A 20,620-nucleotide genomic window follows, 5' to 3' on the forward strand; every position below is an offset into this window, starting at 1 on the left:
AACTGATGACACAGGAAAAGCTCAAAACATAGACAGTAGGAAGACTTAGTCTTCCTGTACTTAAGTCGGCATTGTGTCTCTTATATTTAATTCCGATGCAATTTCTGTGTTTCATCGTCAATGGGAAGGTCCAAGAGATACAGTAAAATTGCAGAGGTGAATCGGAATGAAAAACTAGTGACATAGGAAACGCGCAAAACATAGACAGTAGGAAGACTTAGTCTTCCTGTACTTAAGTCGGCATTGTGTCTCTTATATTTAATTCCGATGCAATTTCTGTGTTTCATCGTCAAAGGGAAGGTCCAAGGGACACAGTAAACCGTCAGAGGTGCATCGGAATGTTAAACTGGTGACACAGGAAACGCTCAAAACATAGACAGTAGGAAGACTCAGTCTTCCTGTACTTAAGTCGGCATCGTGTCTCTTATATTTATTTCCGATGAAATTTCTGTGTTTCATCGTGAATGGGACGGTCCAAGGGATACAGTAAACCTGTAGAGATGCATCGGAATGCAAAACTGGTGACACAGGAAACGCTCAAATTATAGACAATAGGAAGACTCAGTCTTCCTGTGCTTAAGTAGGCATTGTGTCTCTTAAATTTAACTCCGATGTAATTTCTGTGTTTCATCGTCAATGGGAAGGTCCAAGGGATACAGTAAACCTGCAGAGGTGCATCAGAATGTAAAACTAGTGACACAGGAAACGCTCAAAACATAGACAGTAGGAAGACTCAGTCTTCCTGTACTTAAGTCGGCATTGTGTCTCTTATATTTAATTCCGATGCAATTTCTGTGTTTCATCGTCAATGGGAATGTCCAAGGGATACAGTAAACCTGCAGAGGTGCATCGGAATGTAAAACTGGTGACCCAGGAAACGATCAAAACATAGACAGTAGGAAGACTCAGTCTTCCTGTACTTAAGTCGGCATTGTGTCTCTTATATTTAATTCCGATGCGATTTCTGTGTTTCATAGACAATGGGAAAGACCAAGGTATATAGTAAACCTGCAGAGGTGCATCGGAAGGTAAAACTTGTGACACAGGAAACGCTCAAAGCATTGACCGTACGAAGACTGTTTTCTTGTACTTAAGTCGGCATTGTGTCTCTTATATTTAATTTCGATGCAATTTCTGTGTTTCATCGTCAATGGGAAGGTCCAAGGGATACAGGAAACCTGCATATGTGCATCGGAATGTAAAACTGGTGACTCAGGAAACGCTCAAAACATAGACAGTAGGAAGACTCAGTCTTCCTGTACTTAAGTCGGCATTGTGTCTCTTATATTTAATTCCGATGCAATTTCTGTTTTTCATCGTCAATGGGAAGGTCCAAGGGATATAGTAAACCTGCAGATTTGCATCGGAATGTATAACTAGTGACACAGGAAACGCTCAAAACATAGACAGTAGGAAGACTCAGTCTTCCTGTACTTAAGTCGGCATTGTGTCTCTTATATTTAATTCCGATGCAATTTCTGTGTTTCATCGTCAATGGGAAGGTCCAAGGGATACAGTAAACCTGCAGAGGTGCATCAGAAAGTAAAACTGGTGACACAGGAAGTGCTCAAAACATAGACAGTAGGAAGACTCAGTCTTCCTGTACTTAAGTCGGCATTGTGCCTCTTATATTTAATTCCGATGCAATTTCTGTGTTTCATCGTCAATGGGAAGGTCCAAGGGATACAGTAAACCTGCAGAGGTGCATCGGAATGTAAAACTGGTGACACAGGAAACGCTTAAAACATAGACAGAAGGAAGACTCAGTCTTCCTATACTTAAGTCGGCATTGTGTCTCTTATATTAATTTCCGATAAAGTTTCTGTGTTTCGTCGTCACTGTGAAGTTCCAAGGGATACAGTAAACCTGTAGAGGTGCATCGGAAAATAAAACTGGTGACACAGGAAACGCTCAAATTATAGTCAGTAGGAAGACTCTGTCTTCCTGTACTTAAGTCGGCATTGTGTCTCTTATATTTAATTACGATGCAATTTCTGTGTTTCATCGTCAATGGGAAGGTACAAGGGATACAGTAAACCTGCAGAGGTGCATCAGATTGTAAAACTGGTGACACAGGAAACGCTCAAAACATAGACTGTAGGAAGACTCAGTCTTCCTGTACTTAAGTCGGCATTGTGTCTCTTATATTTAATTCCGATGCAATTTCTGTGTTTCATCGTCAATGGGAAGGTCCAAGGGATATAGTAAACCTGCAGATTTGCATCGGAATGTAAAACTGGTGACCCAGGAAACGATCAAAACATAGACAGTAGGAAGACTCAGTCTTCCTGTACTTAAGTCGGCATTGTGTCTCTTATATTTAATTATGATGCAATTTCTGTGTTTCATAGACAATGGGAAGGACCAAGGTATATAGTAAACCTGCAGAGGTGCATCGGAAGGTAAAACTGGTGACACAGGAAACGCTCAAAACATTGACCGTACGAAGACTGTTTTCTTGTACTTAAGTCGGCATTGTGTCTCTTATATTTAATTTCGATGCAATTTCTGTGTTTCATCGTCAATGGGAAGGTCCAAGGGATACAGGAAACCTGCATAGGTGCATCGGAATGTAAAACTGGTGACTCAAGAAACGCTCAAAACATAGACAGTAGGAAGACTCAGTCTTCCTGTACTAAAGTCGGCATTGTGTCTTTATATTTTTTTCCGATGAAATTTCTGTGTTTCATCGTGAATGGGAAGGTCCAAGGGATATAGTAAACCTGCAGAGGTGCATCGGAATGTGAAACTGGTGACACAGGACACGCTCAAAACATAGACAGTAGGAAGACTCAGTCGTCCTGTACTTAAGTCGGCATTGTGTCTCTTATATTTAATTCCGATGCAATTTCTGTGTTTCATCGTCAATGGGAAGGTCCAAGGGACACAGTAAACCGGCAGAGGTGCATCGGAATGTGAAACTGGTGACACAGGAACGCTCAAATCATAGACAGTAGGAAGACTCAGTCTTCCTGTACTTAAGTCGGCATTGTGTCTCTTATATTTAAATCCGATGAAATTTCTGTGTTTCATCGTGAATGGGACGGTCCAAGGGATACAGTAAACCTGTAGAGATGCATCGGAATGCAAAACTGGTGACACAGGAAACGCTCAAATTATAGACAATAGGAAGACTCAGTCTTCCTGTGCTTAAGTAGGCATTGTGTCTCTTAAATTTAACTCCGATGCAATTTCTGTGTTTCATCGTCAATGGGAAGGTCCAAGGGATACAGTAAACCTGCAGAGGTGCATCAGAATGTAAAACTAGTGACACAGGTAACGCTCAAAACATAGACAGTAGGAAGACTCAGTCTTCCTGTACTTAAGTCGGCATTGTGTCTCTTATATTTAATTCCGATGCAATTTCTGTGTTTCATCGTCAATGGGAAGGTCCAAGGGACACAGTAAACCGGCAGAGGTGCATCGGAATGTAAAACTGGTGACTCAGGAAACGCTCAAAACATAGACAGTAGGAAGACTCAGTCTTCCTGTACTAAAGTCGGCATTGTGTCTTTATATTTTTTTCCGATGAAATTTCTGTGTTTCATCGTGAATGGGAAGGTCCAAGGGATATAGTAAACCTGCAGAGGTGCATCGGAAAGTAAAACTGATGACACAGGAAAAGCCCAAAACATAGACAGTCGGAAGACTAGGTCTTCCTGTACTTAAGTCGGCATTGTGTCTCTTATATTTAATTCCGATGCAATTTCTGTGTTTCATCGTCAATGGGAAGGTCCAAGAGATACAGTAAAAATGCAGAGGTGAATCGGAATGAAAAACTAGTGACATAGGAAACGCGCAAAACATAGACAGTAGGAAGACTCAGTCTTCCTGTACTTAAGTCGGCATTGTGTCTCTTATATTTCATTCCGATGCAATTTCTGTGTTTCATCGTCAATGGGAAGGTCCAAGGGACACAGTAAACCGGCAGAGGTGCATCGGAATGTGAAACTGGCGACACAGGAAACGCTCAAAACATAGACCGTAAGAAGACTCAGTTTTCTTGTACTTAAGTCGGCGATGTGTCTCTTATATTTAAATTCCGATGCAATTTCTGTGTTTCATCGTTACTGTGAAGGTCCAAGGGATACAGTAAACCTGTAGAGATGCATCGGAATGCAAAACTGGTGACACAGGAAACGCTAAAATTATAGATAGTAGGAAGACTCAGTGTTCCTGTGCTTAAGTCGGCATTGTGTCTCTTGTATTTAATTCCGATGCAATTTCTGTGTTTCATCGTCAATGTGAAGGTCCAAGGGATACAGTAAACCTGCAGAGGTGCATCGGAATGTAAAACTGGTGACACAGGAAGCGCTCAAAACATTGACAGTAGGAAGACTCAGTCTTCCTATACTTAAGTCGGCATTGTGTCTCTTATATTTATTTCCGATGAAATTTCTGTGTTTCATCGTGAATGGGAAGGTCCAAGGGATATAGTAAACCTGCAGAGGTGCATCGCAAAGTAAAACTGATGACACAGGAAACGTTTAAAACAAAGACAGTAGGAAGACTTAGTCTTCTTGTACTTAAGTCGGCGTTGTGTCTCTTATATTTAATTCCGATGCAATTTCTGTGTTTCATCGTGACTGTGAAGGTCCAAGGGATACAGTAAACCTGTAGAGGTGCATCGGAAAATAAAACTGGTGACACAGGAAACGCTCAAATTATAGACAGTAGGAAGACTCAGTCTTCCTGTACTTAAGTCGGCATTGTGTCTCTTATATTTAATTCCAGTGCAATTTCTGTGTTTCATCGTCAATGGGAAGGTACAAGGGATACAGTAATCCTGCAGAGGTGCATCAGAATGTAAAACTGGTGACACAGGAAACGCTCAAAACATATACTGTAGGAAGACTCAGTCTTCCTGTACTTAAGTCGGCATTGTGTCTCTTATATTTTATTCCGATGCAATTTCTGTGTTTCATCCTCAATGGGAAGGTCCAAGGGATATAGTAAACCTGCAGATTTGCATCGGAATGTAAAAATAGTGACACAGGAAACGCTCAAAACATAGACAGTAGGAAGACTCAGTCTTCCTGTACTTAAGTCGGCATTGTGTCTCTTACATTTAATTCCGATGCAATTTCTGTGTTTCATCGTCAATGGGAAGGTCCAAGGGATACAGTAAACCTGCAGAGGTGCATCGGAATGTAAAACTGGTGACATAGGAAACGCTCAAATCATAGACAGTAGGAAGACTCAGTCTTCCTGTACTTAAGTCGGCATTGTGTCTCTTATATTTAATTCCAGTGCAATTTCTGTGTTTCATCGTCAATGGGAAGGTACAAGGGATACAGTAATCCTGCAGAGGTGCATCAGAATGTAAAACTGGTGACACAGGAAACGCTCAAAACATATACTGTAGGAAGACTCAGTCTTCCTGTACTTAAGTCGGCATTGTGTCTCTTATATTTAATTCCGATGCAATTTCTGTGTTTCATCGTCAATGGGAAGGTCCAAGGGACACAGTAAACCGGCAGAGGTGCATCGGAATGTGAAACTGGTGACACAGGAAACGCTCAAAACATAGACAGTAGGAAGACTCAGCCTTCCTGTACTTATGTCGGCATTGTGTCTCTTATATTTATTTCCGATGAAATTTCTGTGTTTCATCGTGAATGGGACGGTCCAAGGGATACAGTAAACCTGTATAGATGCATCGGAATGCAAAACTGGTGACACAGGAAACGCTCAAATTATAGACAATAGGAAGACTCAGTCTTCCTTTGCTTAAGTAGGCATTGTGTCTCTTAAATTTAACTCCGATGCAATTTCTGTGTTTCATCGTCAATGGGAAGGTCCAAGGGATACAGTAAACCTGCAGAGGTGCATCAGAATGTAAAACTAGTGACACAGGAAACGCTGAAAACATAGACAGTAGGAAGACTCAGTCTTCCTGTACTTAAGTCGGCATTGTGTCTCTTATATTTAATTCCGATGCAATTTCTGTGTTTCACCGTCAATGGGCAGGTCCAAGGGATACAGTAAACCTGCAGAGGTGCATCGGAATGTAAAACTGGTGACCCAGGAAACGATCAAAACATAGACAGTAGGAAGACTCAGTCTTCCTGTACTTAAGTCGGCATTGTGTCTCTTATATTTAATTCCGATGCGATTTCTGTGTTTCATAGACAATGGGAAGGACCAAGGTATATAGTAAACTTGCAGAGGTGCATCGGAAGGTAAAACTGGTGACACAGGAAACGCTCAAAACATAGACAGTAGGAAGACTTAGTCTTCCTGTACTTAAGTCGGCATTGTGTCTCTTATATTTAATTCCGATGCAATTTCTGTGTTTCATCGTCAATGGGAAGGTCCAAGGGACACAGTAAACCGGCAGAGGTGCATCGGAATGTAAAACTGGTGACTCAGGAAACGCTCAAAACATAGACAGTAGGAAGACTCAGTCTTCCTGTACTAAAGTCGGCATTGTGTCTTTATATTTTTTTCCGATGAAATTTCTGTGTTTCATCGTGAATGGGAAGGTCCAAGGGATATAGTAAACCTGCAGAGGTGCATCGGAAAGTAAAACTGATGACACAGGAAAAGCTCAAAACATAGACAGTAGGAAGACTTAGTCTTCCTGTACTTAAGTCGGCATTGTGTCTCTTATATTTAATTCCGATGCAATTTCTGTGTTTCATCGACAATGGGAAGGCCCAAGAGATACAGTAAAATTGCAGAGGTGAATCGGAATGAAAAACTAGTGACATAGGAAACGCGCAAAACATAGACAGTAGGAAGACTCAGTCTTCCTGTACTTAAGTCGGCATTGTGTCTTTTATATTTCATTCCGATGCAATTTCTGTGTTTCATCGTCAATGGGAAGGTCCAAGGGACACAGTAAACCGTCAGAGGTGCATCGGAATGTGAAACTGGCGACACAGGAAACGCTCAAAACATAGACCGTAAGAAGACTCAGTTTTCTTGTACTTAAGTCGGCGATGTGTCTCTTATATTTAAATTCCGATGCAATTTCTGTGTTTCATCGTCACTGTGAAGGTCCAAGGGATACAGTAAACCTGTAGAGATGCATCGGAATGCAAAACTGGTGACACAGGAAACGCTCAAATTATAGACAGTAGGAAGACTCAGTCTTCCTGTGCTTAAGTCGGCATTGTGTCTCTTGTATTTAATTCCGATGCAATTTCTGTGTTTCATCGTCAATGTGAAGGTCCAAGGGATACAGTAAACCTGTAGAGGTGCATCGGAAAATAAAACTGGTGACACAGGAAACGCTCAAAACATTGACAGTTGGAAGACTCAGTCTTCCTATACTTATGTCGGCATTGTGTCTCTTATATTTATTTCCGATGAAATTTCTGTGTTTCATCGTGAATGGGAAGGTCCAAGGGATATAGTAAACCTGCAGAGGTGCATCGGAAAGTAAAACTGATGACACAGGAAACGTTTAAAACAAAGACAGTAGGAAGACTTAGTCTTCTTGTACTTAAGTCGGCGTTGTGTCTCTTATATTTAATTCCGATGCAATTTCTGTGTTTCATCGTCACTGTGAAGGTCCAAGGGATACAGTAAACCTGTAGAGGTGCATCGGAAAATAAAACAGGTGACACAGGAAACGCTCAAATTATAGACAGTAGGAAGACTCAGTCTTCCTGTACTTAAGTCGGCATTGTGTCTCTTATATTTAATTCCGGTGCAATTTCTGTGTTTCATCGTCAATGGGAAGGTACAAGGGATACAGTAATCCTGCAGAGGTGCATCAGAATGTAAAACTGGTGACACAGGAAACGCTCAAAACATATACTGTAGGAAGACTCAGTCTTCCTGTACTTAAGTCGGTATTGTGTCTCTTATATTTAATTCTGATGCAATTTCTGTGTTTCATCGTCAATGGGAAGGTCCAAGGGATATAGTAAACCTGCAGATTTGCATCGGAATGTAAAACTAGTGACACAGGAAACGCTCAAAACATAGACAGTAGGAAGACTCAGTCTTCCTGTACTTAAGTCGGCATTGTGTCTCTTATATTTAATTCCGATGCAATTTCTGTGTTTCATCGTCAATGGGAAGGTCCAAGGGATACAGTAAACCTGCAGAGGTGCATCGGAATGTAAAACTGGTGACCCAGGAAACGATCAAAACATAGACAGTAGGAAGACTCAGTCTTCCTGTACTTAAGTCGGCATTGTGTCTCTTATATTTATTTCCGATGAAATTTCTGTGTTTCACCGTGAATGTTAAGGTCCAAGGGATATAGTAAACCTGCAGAGGTGCATCTGAAAGTAAAACTGATGACACAGGAATCGTCCAAACATAGACAGTAGGAAGACTTAGTCTTCCTGTACTTAAGTCGGCATTGTGTCTCTTATATTTAATTCCGATGGAATTTCTGTGTTTCATCGTCAATGGGAAGGTCAAAGGAATACAGTAAACCTGCAGAGGCGCATCGGAATGTAAAACTGGTGACACAGGAAACGCTCAAAACATAGTCAGTAGGAAGACTCAGTCCTCCTGTACTTAAGTCGGCATTGTGTCTCTTATATTTAACTCCAATGCAATTTCTGTGTTTCATCGTCAATGGGAAGGTCCAATGGATACAGTAAACCAGCAGAGGTGCATCAGAATGTAAAACTGGTGACACAGGAAACGCTCAAAACATAGACAGTAGGAAGCCTCAGTCTTCCTGTACTTAAGTCGGCATTGTGTCTTTATATTTAATTCCGATGCGATTTCTGTGTTTCATCGACAGTGGGAAGGTCCAAGGGATACAGTAAACCTGCAGACGTGCATCGGAATGTAAAACTGGTGACACAGGAAACGCTCAAAACATAGACAGTAGGAAGACTCAGTCTTCCTATACTTAAGTCGGCATTGTGTCTCTTATATTTTATTCCGATGCAATTTCTGTGTTTCATCCTCAATGGGAAGGTCCAAGGGATATAGTAAACCTGCAGATTTGCATCGGAATGTAAAAATAGTGACACAGGAAACGCTCAAAACGTAGACAGTAGGAAGACTCAGTCTTCCTGTACTTAAGTCGGCATTGTGTCTCTTACATTTAATTCCGATGCAATTTCTGTGTTTCATCGTCAATGGGAAGGTCCAAGGGATACAGTAAACCTGCAGAGGTGCATCGGAATGTAAAACTGGTGACATAGGAAACGCTCAAATCATAGACAGTAGGAAGACTCAGTCTTCCTGTACTTAAGTCGGCATTGTGTCTCTTATATTTAATTCCAGTGCAATTTCTGTGTTTCATCGTCAATGGGAAGGTACAAGGGATACAGTAATCCTGCAGAGGTGCATCAGAATGTAAAACTGGTGACACAGGAAACGCTCAAAACATATACTGTAGGAAGACTCAGTCTTCCTGTACTTAAGTCGGCATTGTGTCTCTTATATTTAATTCCGATGCAATTTCTGTGTTTCATCGTCAATGGGAAGGTCCAAGGGACACAGTAAACCGGCAGAGGTGCATCGGAATGTGAAACTGGTGACACAGGAAACGCTCAAAACATAGACAGTAGGAAGACTCAGCCTTCCTGTACTTATGTCGGCATTGTGTCTCTTATATTTATTTCCGATGAAATTTCTGTGTTTCATCGTGAATGGGACGGTCCAAGGGATACAGTAAACCTGTATAGATGCATCGGAATGCAAAACTGGTGACACAGGAAACGCTCAAATTATAGACAATAGGAAGACTCAGTCTTCCTTTGCTTAAGTAGGCATTGTGTCTCTTAAATTTAACTCCGATGCAATTTCTGTGTTTCATCGTCAATGGGAAGGTCCAAGGGATACAGTAAACCTGCAGAGGTGCATCAGAATGTAAAACTAGTGACACAGGAAACGCTGAAAACATAGACAGTAGGAAGACTCAGTCTTCCTGTACTTAAGTCGGCATTGTGTCTCTTATATTTAATTCCGATGCAATTTCTGTGTTTCACCGTCAATGGGCAGGTCCAAGGGATACAGTAAACCTGCAGAGGTGCATCGGAATGTAAAACTGGTGACCCAGGAAACGATCAAAACATAGACAGTAGGAAGACTCAGTCTTCCTGTACTTAAGTCGGCATTGTGTCTCTTATATTTAATTCCGATGCGATTTCTGTGTTTCATAGACAATGGGAAGGACCAAGGTATATAGTAAACTTGCAGAGGTGCATCGGAAGGTAAAACTGGTGACACAGGAAACGCTCAAAACATAGACAGTAGGAAGACTTAGTCTTCCTGTACTTAAGTCGGCATTGTGTCTCTTATATTTAATTCCGATGCAATTTCTGTGTTTCATCGTCAATGGGAAGGTCCAAGGGACACAGTAAACCGGCAGAGGTGCATCGGAATGTAAAACTGGTGACTCAGGAAACGCTCAAAACATAGACAGTAGGAAGACTCAGTCTTCCTGTACTAAAGTCGGCATTGTGTCTTTATATTTTTTTCCGATGAAATTTCTGTGTTTCATCGTGAATGGGAAGGTCCAAGGGATATAGTAAACCTGCAGAGGTGCATCGGAAAGTAAAACTGATGACACAGGAAAAGCTCAAAACATAGACAGTAGGAAGACTTAGTCTTCCTGTACTTAAGTCGGCATTGTGTCTCTTATATTTAATTCCGATGCAATTTCTGTGTTTCATCGACAATGGGAAGGCCCAAGAGATACAGTAAAATTGCAGAGGTGAATCGGAATGAAAAACTAGTGACATAGGAAACGCGCAAAACATAGACAGTAGGAAGACTCAGTCTTCCTGTACTTAAGTCGGCATTGTGTCTTTTATATTTCATTCCGATGCAATTTCTGTGTTTCATCGTCAATGGGAGGGTCCAAGGGACACAGTAAACCGTCAGAGGTGCATCGGAATGTGAAACTGGCGACACAGGAAACGCTCAAAACATAGACCGTAAGAAGACTCAGTTTTCTTGTACTTAAGTCGGCGATGTGTCTCTTATATTTAAATTCCGATGCAATTTCTGTGTTTCATCGTCACTGTGAAGGTCCAAGGGATACAGTAAACCTGTAGAGATGCATCGGAATGCAAAACTGGTGACACAGGAAACGCTCAAATTATAGACAGTAGGAAGACTCAGTCTTCCTGTGCTTAAGTCGGCATTGTGTCTCTTGTATTTAATTCCGATGCAATTTCTGTGTTTCATCGTCAATGTGAAGGTCCAAGGGATACAGTAAACCTGTAGAGGTGCATCGGAAAATAAAACTGGTGACACAGGAAACGCTCAAAACATTGACAGTTGGAAGACTCAGTCTTCCTATACTTATGTCGGCATTGTGTCTCTTATATTTATTTCCGATGAAATTTCTGTGTTTCATCGTGAATGGGAAGGTCCAAGGGATATAGTAAACCTGCAGAGGTGCATCGGAAAGTAAAACTGATGACACAGGAAACGTTTAAAACAAAGACAGTAGGAAGACTTAGTCTTCTTGTACTTAAGTCGGCGTTGTGTCTCTTATATTTAATTCCGATGCAATTTCTGTGTTTCATCGTCACTGTGAATGTCCAAGGGATACAGTAAACCTGTAGAGGTGCATCGGAAAATAAAACTGGTGACACAGGAAACGCTCAAATTATAGACAGTAGGAAGACTCAGTCTTCCTGTACTTAAGTCGGCATTGTGTCTCTTATATTTAATTCCGGTGCAATTTCTGTGTTTCATCGTCAATGGGAAGGTACAAGGGATACAGTAATCCTGCAGAGGTGCATCAGAATGTAAAACTGGTGACACAGGAAACGCTCAAAACATATACTGTAGGAAGACTCAGTCTTCCTGTACTTAAGTCGGTATTGTGTCTCTTATATTTAATTCTGATGCAATTTCTGTGTTTCATCGTCAATGGGAAGGTCCAAGGGATATAGTAAACCTGCAGATTTGCATCGGAATGTAAAACTAGTGACACAGGAAACGCTCAAAACATAGACAGTAGGAAGACTCAGTCTTCCTGTACTTAAGTCGGCATTGTGTCTCTTATATTTAATTCCGATGCAATTTCTGTGTTTCATCGTCAATGGGAAGGTCCAAGGGATACAGTAAACCTGCAGAGGTGCATCGGAATGTAAAACTGGTGACCCAGGAAACGATCAAAACATAGACAGTAGGAAGACTCAGTCTTCCTGTACTTAAGTCGGCATTGTGTCTCTTATATTTATTTCCGATGAAATTTCTGTGTTTCACCGTGAATGTTAAGGTCCAAGGGATATAGTAAACCTGCAGAGGTGCATCTGAAAGTAAAACTGATGACACAGGAATCGTCCAAACATAGACAGTAGGAAGACTTAGTCTTCCTGTACTTAAGTCGGCATTGTGTCTCTTATATTTAATTCCGATGGAATTTCTGTGTTTCATCGTCAATGGGAAGGTCAAAGGAATACAGTAAACCTGCAGAGGCGCATCGGAATGTAAAACTGGTGACACAGGAAACGCTCAAAACATAGTCAGTAGGAAGACTCAGTCCTCCTGTACTTAAGTCGGCATTGTGTCTCTTATATTTAACTCCAATGCAATTTCTGTGTTTCATCGTCAATGGGAAGGTCAAATGGATACAGTAAACCAGCAGAGGTGCATCAGAATGTAAAACTGGTGACACAGGAAACGCTCAAAACATAGACAGTAGGAAGCCTCAGTCTTCCTGTACTTAAGTCGGCATTGTGTCTTTATATTTAATTCCGATGCGATTTCTGTGTTTCATCGACAGTGGGAAGGTCCAAGGGATACAGTAAACCTGCAGACGTGCATCGGAATGTAAAACTGGTGACACAGGAAACGCTCAAAACATAGACAGTAGGAAGACTCAGTCTTCCTATACTTAAGTCGGCATTGTGTCTCATATATTTTTTTCCGATGAAATTTCTGTGTTTCATCGTGAATGGGATCATCCAAGGGATATAGTAAACCTGCAGAGGTGCATCGGAAAGTAAAACTGATGACACAGGAAACGCTCAAAACAAAGACAGTAGGAAGACTTAGTCTTCCTGTACTTAAGTCGGCATTGTGTCTCTTATATTTAATTCCGATGCAATATCTGTGTTTCATCGTCAATGGCAAGGTCCAAGGGACACAGTAAACCGGCAGAGGTGCATCGGAATGTGAAACTGGTGACACAGGAAACGCTCAAATTATAGACAATAGGAAGACTCAGTCTTCCTGTGCTTAAGTAGGCATTGTGTCTCTTAAATTTAACTCCGATGCAATTTCTGTGTTTCATCGTCAATGGGAAGGTCCAAGGGATACAGTAACCCTGCAGAGGTGCATCGGAATGTAAAACTGGTGACACAGGAAACGCTCAAAACATAGACAGTAGGAAGACTCAGTCTTCCTATACTTAAGTCGGCATTGTGTCTCTTATATTTATTTCCGATGAAATTTCTGTGTTTCATCGTGAATGGGAAGGTCCAAGGGATATAGTAAACCTGCAGAGGTGCATCGGAAAGTAAAACTGATGACACAGGAAACGCTCAAAACAAAGACAGTAGGAAGACTTAGTCTTACTGTACTTAAGTCGGCATTGTGTCTCTTATATTTAATTCCGATGCAAATTCTGCGTTTCATCGTCAATGGGAAGGTCCAAGGGATACAGTATACCTGCAGAGGTGCATCGGAATGTAAAACTGGTGACTCAGGAAACGCTAAAAACATAGACAGTAGGAAGACTCTGTCTTCCTGTACTTAAGTCGGCATTGTGTCTTTTATATTTCATTCCGATGCAATTTCTGTGTTTCATCGTCAATGGGAAGGTCCAAGGGACACAGTAAACCGTCAGAGGTGCATCGGAATGTGAAACTGGCGACACAGGAAACGCTCAAAACATAGACCGTAAGAAGACTCAGTTTTCTTGTACTTAAGTCGGCGATGTGTCTCTTATATTTAAATTCCGATGCAATTTCTGTGTTTCATCGTCACTGTGAAGGTCCAAGGGATACAGTAAACCTGTAGAGATGCATCGGAATGCAAAACTGGTGACACAGGAAACGCTCAAATTATAGACAGTAGGAAGACTCAGTCTTCCTGTGCTTAAGTCGGCATTGTGTCTCTTGTATTTAATTCCGATGCAATTTCTGTGTTTCATCGTCAATGTGAAGGTCCAAGGGATACAGTAAACCTGTAGAGGTGCATCGGAAAATAAAACTGGTGACACAGGAAACGCTCAAAACATTGACAGTTGGAAGACTCAGTCTTCCTATACTTATGTCGGCATTGTGTCTCTTATATTTATTTCCGATGAAATTTCTGTGTTTCATCGTGAATGGGAAGGTCCAAGGGATATAGTAAACCTGCAGAGGTGCATCGGAAAGTAAAACTGATGACACAGGAAACGTTTAAAACAAAGACAGTAGGAAGACTTAGTCTTCTTGTACTTAAGTCGGCGTTGTGTCTCTTATATTTAATTCCGATGCAATTTCTGTGTTTCATCGTCACTGTGAAGGTCCAAGGGATACAGTAAACCTGTAGAGGTGCATCGGAAAATAAAACTGGTGACACAGGAAACGCTCAAATTATAGACAGTAGGAAGACTCAGTCTTCCTGTACTTAAGTCGGCATTGTGTCTCTTATATTTAATTCCGGTGCATTTTCTGTGTTTCATCGTCAATGGGAAGGTACAAGGGATACAGTAATCCTGCAGAGGTGCATCAGAATGTAAAACTGGTGACACAGGAAACGCTCAAAACATATACTGTAGGAAGACTCAGTCTTCCTGTACTTAAGTCGGTATTGTGTCTCTTATATTTAATTCTGATGCAATTTCTGTGTTTCATCGTCAATGGGAAGGTCCAAGGGATATAGTAAACCTGCAGATTTGCATCGGAATGTAAAACTAGTGACACAGGAAACGCTCAAAACATAGACAGTAGGAAGACTCAGTCTTCCTGTACTTAAGTCGGCATTGTGTCTCTTATATTTAATTCCGATGCAATTTCTGTGTTTCATCGTCAATGGGAAGGTCCAAGGGATACAGTAAACCTGCAGAGGTGCATCGGAATGTAAAACTGGTGACCCAGGAAACGATCAAAACATAGACAGTAGGAAGACTCAGTCTTCCTGTACTTAAGTCGGCATTGTGTCTCTTATATTTATTTCCGATGAAATTTCTGTGTTTCACCGTGAATGTTAAGGTCCAAGGGATATAGTAAACCTGCAGAGGTGCATCTGAAAGTAAAACTGATGACACAGGAATCGTCCAAACATAGACAGTAGGAAGACTTAGTCTTCCTGTACTTAAGTCGGCATTGTGTCTCTTATATTTAATTCCGATGGAATTTCTGTGTTTCATCGTCAATGGGAAGGTCAAAGGAATACAGTAAACCTGCAGAGGCGCATCGGAATGTAAAACTGGTGACACAGGAAACGCTCAAAACATAGTCAGTAGGAAGACTCAGTCCTCCTGTACTTAAGTCGGCATTGTGTCTCTTATATTTAACTCCAATGCAATTTCTGTGTTTCATCGTCAATGGGAAGGTCCAATGGATACAGTAAACCAGCAGAGGTGCATCAGAATGTAAAACTGGTGACACAGGAAACGCTCAAAACATAGACAGTAGGAAGCCTCAGTCTTCCTGTACTTAAGTCGGCATTGTGTCTTTATATTTAATTCCGATGCGATTTCTGTGTTTCATCGACAGTGGGAAGGTCCAAGGGATACAGTAAACCTGCAGACGTGCATCGGAATGTAAAACTGGTGACACAGGAAACGCTCAAAACATAGACAGTAGGAAGACTCAGTCTTCCTATACTTAAGTCGGCATTGTGTCTCATATATTTTTTTCCGATGAAATTTCTGTGTTTCATCGTGAATGGGATCATCCAAGGGATATAGTAAACCTGCAGAGGTGCATCGGAAAGTAAAACTGATGACACAGGAAACGCTCAAAACAAAGACAGTAGGAAGACTTAGTCTTCCTGTACTTAAGTCGGCATTGTGTCTCTTATATTTAATTCCGATGCAATATCTGTGTTTCATCGTCAATGGCAAGGTCCAAGGGACACAGTAAACCGGCAGAGGTGCATCGGAATGTGAAACTGGTGACACAGGAAACGCTCAAATTATAGACAATAGGAAGACTCAGTCTTCCTGTGCTTAAGTAGGCATTGTGTCTCTTAAATTTAACTCCGATGCAATTTCTGTGTTTCATCGTCAATGGGAAGGTCCAAGGGATACAGTAAACCTGCAGAGGTGCATCGGAATGTAAAACTGGTGACACAGGAAACGCTCAAAACATAGACAGTAGGAAGACTCAGTCTTCCTATACTTAAGTCGGCATTGTGTCTCTTATATTTATTTCCGATGAAATTTCTGTGTTTCATCGTGAATGGGAAGGTCCAAGGGATATAGTAAACCTGCAGAGGTGCATCGGAAAGTAAAACTGATGACACAGGAAACGCTCAAAACAAAGACAGTAGGAAGACTTAGTCTTACTGTACTTAAGTCGGCATTGTGTCTCTTATATTTAATTCCGATGCAAATTCTGCGTTTCATCGTCAATGGGAAGGTCCAAGGGATACAGTATACCTGCAGAGGTGCATCGGAATGTAAAACTGGTGACTCAGGAAACGCTAAAAACATAGACAGTAGGAAGACTCTGTCTTCCTGTACTTTAGTCGGCATTGTGTCTCTTATATTTAATTCCGATGCAATTTCTGCGTTTCATCGTCAATGGGAAGGTCCAAGGGATACAGTATACATGCAGAGGTGCATCGGAATGTAAAACTAGTGACACAGGAAACGCTCAAAACATAGACAGTAGGAAGACTCAGTCTTCCTGTACTTAAGTCGGCATTGTGTCTCTTGTATTTAATTCCGATGCAATTTCTGTGTTTCATCGTCAATGTGAAGGTCCAAGGGATACAGTAACCCTGCAGAGGTGCATCGAAATGTAAAACTGGTGACACAGGAAACGCTCAAAACATAGACAGTAGGAAGACTCAGTCTTCCTATACTTAAGTCGGCATTGTGTCTCTTATATTTATTTCCGATGAAATTTCTGTGTTTCATCGTGAATGGGAAGGTCCAAGGGATATAGTAAACCTGCAGAGGTGCATCGGAAAGTAAAACTGATGACACAGGAAACGCTCAAAACAAAGACAGTAGGAAGACTTAGTCTTCCTGTACTTAAGTCGGCATTGTGTCTCTTATATTTAATTCCGATGCAATTTCTGCGTTTCATCGTCAATGGGAAGGTCCAAGGGATACAGTATACCTGCAGAGGGGCATCGGAATGTAAAACTAGTGACACAGGAAACGCTCAAAACATAGACAGTAGGAAGACTTATTCTTCCTGTACTTAAGTCGGCATTATGTCTCTTATATTTAAATCCGATGCAATTTCTGTTTTTCATCGTCAATGGGAAGGACCAAGGGATACAGTTAACCTGCAGACGTGCATCGTAATGTAAAACTGATGACACAGGAATGCTCAAAACATTGACAGTAGGAAGACTCAGTGTTCCTGTACTTAAGTCGGCATTGTGTCTCTTATATTTAATTCCGATGCGATTTCTGTGTTTCATCGACAATGGGAAGGGGCAAGGGATATAGTAAACCGGCATAGGTGCATCGGAATGTAAAACTGGCGACACAGGAAACGCTCAAAACATAGACCGTAAGAAGACTCAGTTTTCTTGTACTTAAGTCGGCGATGTGTCTCTTATATTTAAATTCCGATGCAATTTCTGTGTTTCATCGTCACTGTGAAGGTCCAAGGGATACAGTAAACCTGTAGAGATGCATCGGAATGCAAAACTGGTGACACAGGAAACGCTCAAATTATAGACAGTAGGAAGACTCAGTCTTCCTGTGCTTAAGTAGGCATTGTGTCTCTTAAATCTAACTCCGATGCAATTTCTGTGTTTCATCGTCACTGTGAAGGTCCAAGGGATACAGTAAACCTGCAGAGGTGCATTAGAAAGTAAAACTGGTGACACAGGAAGCGCTCAAAACATAGACAGTAGGAAGACTTAGTCTTCCTGTACTTAAGTCGGCATTGTGTCTCTTATATTTAATTCCGATGCAATTTCTGCGTTTCACCGTCAATGGGAAGGTCCAAGGGATACAGTATACCTGCAGAGGTGCATCGTAATGTAAAACTAGTGGCACAGGAAACGCTCAAAACATAGACAGTAGGAAGACTCAGTCTTCCTGTACTTAAGTCGGCATTGTGTCTCTTGTATTTAATTCCGATGCAATTTCTGTGTTTCATCGTCAATGGGAAGGTCCAAGGGATACAGTAAACCTGCAGAGGTGCATCGGAAAGTAAAACTGATGACACAGGAAACGTTTAAAACAAAGACAGTAGGAAGACTTAGTCTTCTTGTACTTAAGTCGGCATTGTGTCTGTTATATTTAATTCCGATGCAATATCTGTGTTTCATCGTCACTGTGAAGGTCCAAGGGATACAGTAAACCTGTAGAGGTGCATCGGAAAATAAAACTGGTGACACAGGAAACGCTCAAATTATAGACAGTAGGAAGACTCAGTCTTCCTGTACTTATGTCGGCATTGTGTATCTTATATTTAATTCCGATGCAATTTCTGTGTTTCATCGTCAATGGGAAGGTACAAGGGATACAGTAATACTGCAGAGGTGCATCAGAATGTAAAACTGGTGACACAGGAAACGCTCAAAACATATACTGTAGGAAGACTCAGTCTTCCTGTACTTAAGTCGGCATTGTGTCTCTTATATTTAATTCCGATGCAATTCCTGTGTTTCATCGTCAATGGGAAGGTCCAAGGGATATAGTAAACCTGCAGATTTGCATCGGAATGTAAAACTAGTGACACAGGAAACGCTCAAAACATAGACAGTAGGAAGACTCAGTCTTCCTGTACTTAAGTCGGCATTGTGTCTCTTATATTTAATTCCGATGCAATTTCTGTGTTTCATCGTCAATGGGAAGGTCCAAGGGATACAGTAAACCTGCAGAGGTGCATCGGAATGTAAAACTGGTGACCCAGGAAACGATCAAAACATAGACAGTAGGAAGACTCAGTCTTCCTGTACTTAAGTCGGCATTGTGTCTCTTATATTTATTTCCGATGAAATTTCTGTGTTTCACCGTGAATGGGAAGGTCCAAGGGATATAGTAAACCTGCAGAGGTGCATCTGAAAGTAAAACTGATGACACAGGAATCGTTCAAACATAGACAGGAGGAAGACTTAGTCTTCCTGTACTTAAGTCGGCATTGTGTCTCTTATATTTACTTCCGATGGAATTTCTGTGTTTCATCGTCAATGGGAAGGTCCAAGGAATACAGTAAACCTGCAGAGGCGCATCGGAATGTAAAACTGGTGACACAGGAAACGCTCAAAACATAGACAGTAGGAAGACTCAGTCTTCCTGTACTTAAGTCGGCATTGTGTCTCTTATATTTAACTCCAATGCAATTTCTGTGTTTCATCGTCAATGGGAAGGTCCAATGGATACAGTAAACCTGCAGATGTGCATCAGAATGTAAAACTGGTGACACAGGAAACGCTCAAAACATAGACAGTAGGAAGCCTCAGTCTTCCTGTACTTAAGTCGGCATTGTGTCTTTATATTTAATTCCGATGCGATTTCTGTGTTTCATCGACAGTGGGAAGGTCCAAGGGATACAGTAAACCTGCAGAGGTGCATCGGAATGTAAAACTGGTGACACAGGAAACGCTCAAAACATAGACAGTAGGAAGACTCAGTCTTCCTATACTTAAGTCGGCATTGTGTCTCTTATATTTTTTTCCGATGAAATTTCTGTGTTTCATCGTGAATGGGATCATCCAAGGGATATAGTAAACCTGCAGAGGTGCATCGGAAAGTAAAACTGATGACACAGGAAACGCTCAAAACAAAGACAGTAGGAAGACTTAGTCTTCCTGTACTTAAGACGGCATTGTGTCTCTTATATTTAATTCCGATGCAATTTCTGTGTTTCATCGTCACTGTGAAGGTCCAAGGGATACAGTAAACCTGTAGAGGCGCATCGGAAAATAAAACTGGTGACACAGGAAACGCTCAAATTATAGACAGCAGGAAGACTCAGTCTTCCTGTACTTAAGTCGGTATTGTGTCATTAATATTTAATTCCGATACGATTTCTGTGTTTCATCGACAATGGGAAGGGGCAAGAGACACAGTAAACCGGCACAGGTGCATCGGAATGTAAAAACGGCGACACAGGAAACGCTCAAAACATAGACCGTAAGAAGACTCAGTTTTCTTGTACTTAAGTCGGCGATGTGTCTCTTATATTTAAATTCCGATGCAATTTCTGTGTTTCATCGTCACTGTGAAGGTCTAAGGGATACAGTAAACCTGTAGAGATGCATCGGAATGCAAAACTGGTGACACAGGAAACGCTCAAATTATAGACAGTAGGAAGACTCAGTCTTCCTGTGCTTAAGTAGGCATTGTGTCTCTTAAATCTAACTCCGATGCAATTTCTGTGTTTCATCGTCACTGTGAAGGTCCAAGGGATACAGTAAACCTGCAGAGGTGCATCAGAAAGTAAAACTGGTGACACAGGAAGCGCTCAAAACATAGGCAGTAGGAAGACTCAGTCTTCCTGTACTTAAGTCGGCATTGTGTCTCTTATATTTAATTCCGATGCAATTTCTGCGTTTCATCGTCAATGGGAAGGTCCAAGGGATACAGTATACCTGCAGAGGTGCATCG

The sequence above is a fragment of the Schistocerca nitens genome, chromosome 5 (genome assembly GCF_023898315.1).
Source record: "Schistocerca nitens isolate TAMUIC-IGC-003100 chromosome 5, iqSchNite1.1, whole genome shotgun sequence".
Lineage (NCBI taxonomy): Eukaryota > Metazoa > Arthropoda > Insecta > Orthoptera > Acrididae > Schistocerca > Schistocerca nitens.